We start from the raw sequence: 7048 nt of genomic DNA on the forward strand, positions 1-7048 counted from the left end.
TCTCATTTTAATCAACCCTCATGTCAAGTTGGGAATCTACTCTATCAACATGCATACCATCTTCATTGTTGGGAGAAGGGAGTAGAAAGGAGACATGATAATAAAATTGAAAGCAATTAAATAAATCATAAAACTAAATGAAAAAGTACTCTTTTCATTAATAATTTAAATGAACATTGAACCTGTGATGAAGAAATAGAAATCCTAATCCTAAAACTAAGAGAATCCTAAATCCTAATCCTAAGAGAGAGGAGAGAGCCTCTCTCTCTCTAAAAACTACATCTAAATTATGAAAAGTGAAATATGAGTCTGATCTGAAGTATGTTGACTCTCTGCATGTTCTCTGACTTTAATATGTGTTTTCTGGGCTTGAAACTGGGCCGGAAATAGCCCAGAATTCGCTGGTTATGAAATCTGCCACGCTGATTTTTGTCACTGTGATGCGTCTGCGTGGAGCATGCGTTCGCATCACCTAGCTGTACGGCCACTATGATAAATTATATATCAAATCGAAGCCCCATACGTTAGCTTTCCAATGCAAGTGGAACCGCATCATTTGGACCTCTGTAGCTCAAGTTATTGTCATTTTAGTGCGAGAGGGTCAGGCTGACAACTTTGCAGTTCCTTTAACTTCTTGTATTCCTTCCACTTTTGCATGCTTCCTTTCCATCCTCTAAGCCATTCCTGCCCTGCAATCTCTGAAAACACTTAACACACATATCAAGGCATCGAATGGTAATAAGAGATGATTAAACATATCAAAATTAAGACCAAAGAAACATGTTTTCAATCATAGCACAAAATCAGGAAGGAGAATGTAAACTCATGCAATTAGTATGAATAAGTGTATGGAAGATTGATAAAATCCACTCAATTGAGCACAAGATAAATCATAAAATAGTGGTTTATCAATGGGTGTGAAAACAAAGTATGGGATCCTGGATTACAAGAGGAGGACCAACTTTGGGAGCCCATGGTTTGTGAAGAACTCCATCAAAGCTTGGAGTTATTAACTTTGAATGATGAACCACAATGGAAGTCCAAGAATTGGTGGATGTTCAAGGATGGATTCAAGCACAAGCCACCTTGATGGATAGCTCCCCATAAGTCCAACTTAAGAACAATAAATAAAAGTGCTAGGTGGGAGACACCCCACCATGGTAACATCTTTCTTTTTTCCTTTTTGTAAATATTGCTAATAATTAGTTTAATTTTATGTTTTGTTTGGTTAGATATATTTATTTGGGAGTTTAGTATGTTAAATAAGGTTTTATGATGTTTTGGTAGTTGTTTGGAGGTTTGGAATGGTTGGTTTGGTACAAAAACATAGAAAAATTTTGAAAAACAGAGCACCAACTCACGCGTACGCGTCACCCACGCGTACGCGTGCCCCAAACATTTTGGACCATTTCATCAATCCAGAAGTTCCACCCTCCATACATTCCCCTGAGAGTTGTGCCTGAAGTGTGCCAACTTTGTGCCCGAGACACGTGCACGTGTACCTCACGCTTACCGTCGCCGCTCCAAATAACTCATCACGCGTACGCGTACGCGTCGCTACCATTTCATCAATCCACACTTACGCGTACGCGTGGATTGCCCTGTTTCACCCACCTTCTTTTCTTCTCATCCTTCCATTTCTTTCCTTCTTTTCTTCTCTTTCCACTCTTCAATAATCATCCAACACTACCAAAACACCATCCATAACCACTTCTTTTAGTTAGTTAGTTAACTGTTTAATTAGTACATTTTCATTTTGTTTTCTATTTTTCTTTATAAGTGTTGGATTATTAATATCGTTTACTGTTTCTTGCTGCTGATTATTGATGAGATGTTATTTTAACATCATTATTTTTAATTTTTATTGTTGGATTTAATTATTGAGGTTATATTTTGTCACTTGGTTTTGAGTTTTCATGTTTAACATTTGTGAGCACCAAGTGAATGTTACATTGCCTTTAAGCTTCTTAACTCTTTTGAATTGCATGTTTTGGCCACCATGCATTCATCATCCATTGCTAGGCGATTGTATATTATCATTGCATTTTTTTAGGTGGTGTTTGTTTATGGTTTACCTTTATTCACATCACTTATTTCATGCATTGAGATTGTAGAGTTGTGAAATTAGATCGAAAGCTTACCTAGTGACATATTTTTGAGCTTTGTAAAGCTTTGTGGGCCATGCTTGCTATGTGATTGATTTCCACTTCTATCTTCTTTTTCCTAAGTTCTATAGCATCCATGTGTTTCACCTCTATGTCACTTAGGTGTTGCAACAACTTCAATAGGTGTCATTGGTTGTGGTGTAAGTTTCATATACCATTATATTCATTAAGTTCACTTACACATCAATCAATGTCCATCCATTATCCAATTTCACAATTGCTTGATTTTTGCTTGAATGCTTTTATGCTTCTTCACTACTTGTTTGGTTGCCTTAACCTACAAGTCTTTTAAAGTATCTCAAGCACACTAGAATGAGTGAAGTCCATGTTTTCTTTTTGTGTAATTGTGACATAACTTTTTGTATTAGTGTGTGTGTATTCTAAATCGCGTGCAATTTTAGAACCCACACACCTATCTCTCATTAATGTCACACCAATTCACCCACTCAATTCTAGTGATCTACCTCATTCCAACAATTCACGCTTCCTTGCTTTTGTATTTCTCATCTTACAGTGTTTATTTTGTTCTTCATGATTGATGCACCATAAGCAAAAATGGAAGCAGGAGGAAGAACACGTAGCAACCGGTTGACCTACCAGCTGAAGGTAGCAACTAGGAAAGTTGCCGTACCCCCTTGCTCATCTTTGGATGAATCGAAGACGGTGCAAACTTTTAAGTGTAGGGAGGTCGTCTGACCACTTGGCATTTTTGGGTGACAAGTTTCTAATCCCAACACTTTTGCATTTCATTTAAGGATTTTTAGTTGCATTTTCTTATTTTGCATATGTATATATTAAGCTTAGTCAAAATCATGATATTTTCCATGGATTTTATCTATAGGGCACCCCAATTGATTGAAAAAAAGAATTTTTTTAGAACTTGCTTGAATTATATATTTTGTCGATCATGTTCTTGAGCTAAGAATACAAGCATGTGAGATTTGAGCCTAATTGTGTGGTTACATCATACATAACCACTTATTTTCATTCTTATGTGCATTATTCTCTTCCTATGATTGTGATCTTTAGTTTGTTTGATTCTTTATGTCCATTATTCCATGTATACATACCTTTATATGATTGAGGCCATCATTTCATTTAGCTCACTTACCCAAATAGCCTACCTTTCATCAATCATTGTTAGCCAATTTTGAGCCTATGCTTAACCTATTCGTTCTCAATTTTAGCACATTGCAAGCCTAAGGCGAAAAACAATAAATGTCCCTTGTTTGGATCTTTGATTAGCTTAGGCTAGTGAGAGTGCTTATTATTCAAGTTTGGGAGAGTTGGGAACATTGGTTGTGATGAAAGTGTATTTTTGCATTTTGTCAAAATTTTGGGAAATTGGGTACATACTCATGCAATGAATGTAAAGCCATGTATTGATACTTTTGTATATACTTTATTGCAAAAAGAAAAAAATAATGAATAATACAAAATAAAGAGAAATATATATATATATATATATATATATATCAAAAGAAAAAAATAGAAAAAAAACAATAAAGAAAGGACAAAATGCCCCAAGTAAAGCTCAATAAAAATCAATGCATATGTGTGGTGACCAAAAATAGAATTCATGAGTGTGTGAAAAGTGAAGAATGGGTAGTTAGATTAGCTTTGAATTGTATAGGTTGTTATATAGGTTAAGTGGGAAGCTTAGGTTAATCAAAGATTCAATTCTAGTCCACTTGACTATATGCATCCTTACCTTGACCCTAGCCCCATTACAACCTTTAGGAAAGACCTCAAGATATTTGTATGCATGCATGAAATAATTGTTGATTGTTAGATGAAAAACAAATTTTGGAAAGCATGATTAGGGGAGAATTGAGTGAATCAACCCCATACACTTGAGTGACAAGAGTGGATACACATCCGGTGAGGGTTCGATCGCTCAATTACATGTTTCCACCCATGATCATTTATTCTTGCAAGTTTGTAAAATCTTTCAATAATTGAATGCAATTGTGGGTTTGATTTGACTGCTATGGCTTTAGCCCTTGTACTCATATATGTGTTGTTGGAAGTTGACCTATTTTGACCAAGTAGTTGCATTCATTTAGATAGATTGCATGTAGATAGGTTGCATTTAGGTAGTTTGCATTGAATAAATGTTGATAACCGTTTGCTTCTTTCTTGATTTTAGCATGAGGACATGCTTAGTTTAAGTGTGGGGAGATTTGATAAACCCCGATTTCGTGGTTTATCTTATGCTTATTTTACTAGATTTATTCACCTTTTCCCACATTTATTCAATAAAATAGCATGGATTTGTAATTATCCCTTGAATTGTGCTTAAGTATAAAAACATGCTTTTTAGGCCCTTAAATTGGTGATTTTAACTCACTTTAACTCCATTCGATGCCTTGATGTGTTTGTTGAGTGATTTCAGGTTCATAAGGCAAGTATTGGATGGAAGAAATGAGGAGAAAAGCATGCAAAGTGGAGAATGCATGAGGAAACAAGAATTGGGAATGCATTGATGGGCAATCACGCGTACAAGACGCGCATGCGCAAAAGTGATTTCGTATAGAGACGCGCACGCGTACATGACGCGTCCGTGCGGATGAAGAAATAGCCAATCGACGTGCACGAGCACATGGCACGTACGCACCGATACACTCACGTGACTCACTTAAAGGCAAAACACTGGGGGCAATTTCTGAGCAGCCCAGGTCCAATTCCAACCAGTTTCTGAGTGTATTTCATGCAGAATTGAAGCCCAAGCAAAGTGGGGAGCAATTGTTTGAAGTGTTAGCATCATGTAGTTTAGTTTCTAGAGAGAGAAGCTTCCTCTCCTCTCTAGAATTAGGGTTCTTAGGCTATTTTTCATCTTAGATCTAGGTCCAACTTCATGTTTTCATCTTGTTTCCTTTATGATTTCTTGTTCCTACTACTTGATTTTCTTAGTTTTCATGTTAATTTCTCTTTTATGTTTCTTTTGTGATGATGGACTCATGTTGAATTTGATTTACATTTAATGAAATTTAATGTTTGATGTTCTTTTAATTGTTGATTTGGGTTGTGAATTTACTTTTCTTGCAATTGGTAGTTGTTAGATTTTATCTTTCATTGCAATTTACCATACTTTCCTTTTGTACCTACCAAGTGTTTGACAAAATGCTTGGTTGGGCTTTAGAGTAGAATTTTATGCTCTTGGCTTGGGAAGGTAACTTAGGAACTCTTGAGTTGCTAATGTCCAAGTGATTGATGATTGGGAGCTATTAACCCTAGATCTCACTAATTAAATTGGCAGAGACCTAGGACTTATGGACTTGGATTGACACAGCTCATTTGAATTTCCTTTATTAGTTAGAGGATGGCTTAATGGGGTTGATCCTTGCCAATTCTCATGTTATGGTTAGTGATAAGGATAGAGATCCTTGACCGCCAACCTTTGCCAAGACCTTTTAGCTATTAGTTTACTCTTCTTGTCATTTAAATTCTTGTCTATTTAATTTCTTGTCCTTTTATAAATCAACCCCCATATTCCTTCATAGCCAATAAGCATACACTTCATTGCAATCCTCGTGAGACAACCTGGAGTCTAAATACTTCGGTTAATTCTTATTTGGGGTTTGTTCTTTGTGACAACAAAATTTTTTACTGGGAGGATTAATTGTTGGTGTAGAACTATACTTGCAATGAGAATTCATTCATTTGAGGAAATTCTATACCATCAAAGAATTCACTCGTCATTCTGCTAAACCAAATGTTAAGTGTGAAGGAGAAAGTGGAAGAGCAAGAAGATGAGGAAGGCAATCAAGGAGATCCAAACTCAAGTGAAGCAGAAATTTGCATGGAAGAAGGGCTCATTGAACCACCAATGCAAGAATCTTTTGATGAAGAAATCACTCCAACAATCACACAACCACCAAGTTTGATATCCAAGAAGTGAAGGCAACTAACAAAAGCACCAATCCTACCCCTGATCCAGCAAGCAAGCCCAATCAAGCCATTAACAAAAGGAAGCTTGCTGAGAGGAGACCAAGAAAGGGGACACTAGCTAGTTCATCTCTCCCCTTGAGGTCATTCCTCTTAACAAACTGGAAGAAGAGGAAGAAAGTGAAGAACAACATGTCAAGCTAATGACACTAAAAGAGCGCTTGTTGGGAGGCAACCCAATCTTAGGTAATATTTCATTTCTCTGATTGGTTTATTTTTTTTCTTTGCTTTGTTTAAATTTCAATAAATTGGCATATGATTACATTTTAAGTTTTGTGTTGTCCTGATGCCAGGGCATTTTGGCCAGTTTCACTGACCTTTCTTTACTGTTTTTAGGGTAGTTTCATGCATTTTCTTCAGAAATAAGTTAGTTTTGGGTAGATATTCACTTACATCTTGTTTCAAGCATACATTGTGTACTTTACATGATTTCATGAGAATTTTGCATGAATTATATGACAAATTGGATGATGCATGTCTCATGACTTGGATTAGAACTTTGATGCATGGTGGGCGAAATTGTGATCATCAATGGCGCCATCAACATGGTACGCTCTATTGCAATCTCAACTCTTTATCACAACTTCGCACAACTAACCAGCAAGTGTACTGGGTCGTCCAAGTAATAAACCTTACGCGAGTAAGGGTCGATCCCACAAAGATTGTTGGTATGAAGCAAGCTATGGTCACCTTGTAAATCTTAGTCAGGCAAACTCAAATGATTATGGATGATGTATGAATAAAACATAAATATAAAGATAGAGATACTTATGTAATTCATTGGTAAGAACTTCAGATAAGCGTATGGAGATGCTTTGTCCCTTCCGTCTCTCTGCTTTCCTACTGTCTTCATCCAATCCTTCTTACTCCTTTCCATGGCAAGCTGTATGTAGGGTTTCACTGTTGTCAGTGGCTACCTCCCATCCTCTCAGTGA

Source organism: Arachis duranensis, chromosome 10 (assembly GCF_000817695.3).
Source record: "Arachis duranensis cultivar V14167 chromosome 10, aradu.V14167.gnm2.J7QH, whole genome shotgun sequence".
NCBI classification, from domain to species: Eukaryota; Viridiplantae; Streptophyta; class Magnoliopsida; order Fabales; family Fabaceae; genus Arachis; species Arachis duranensis.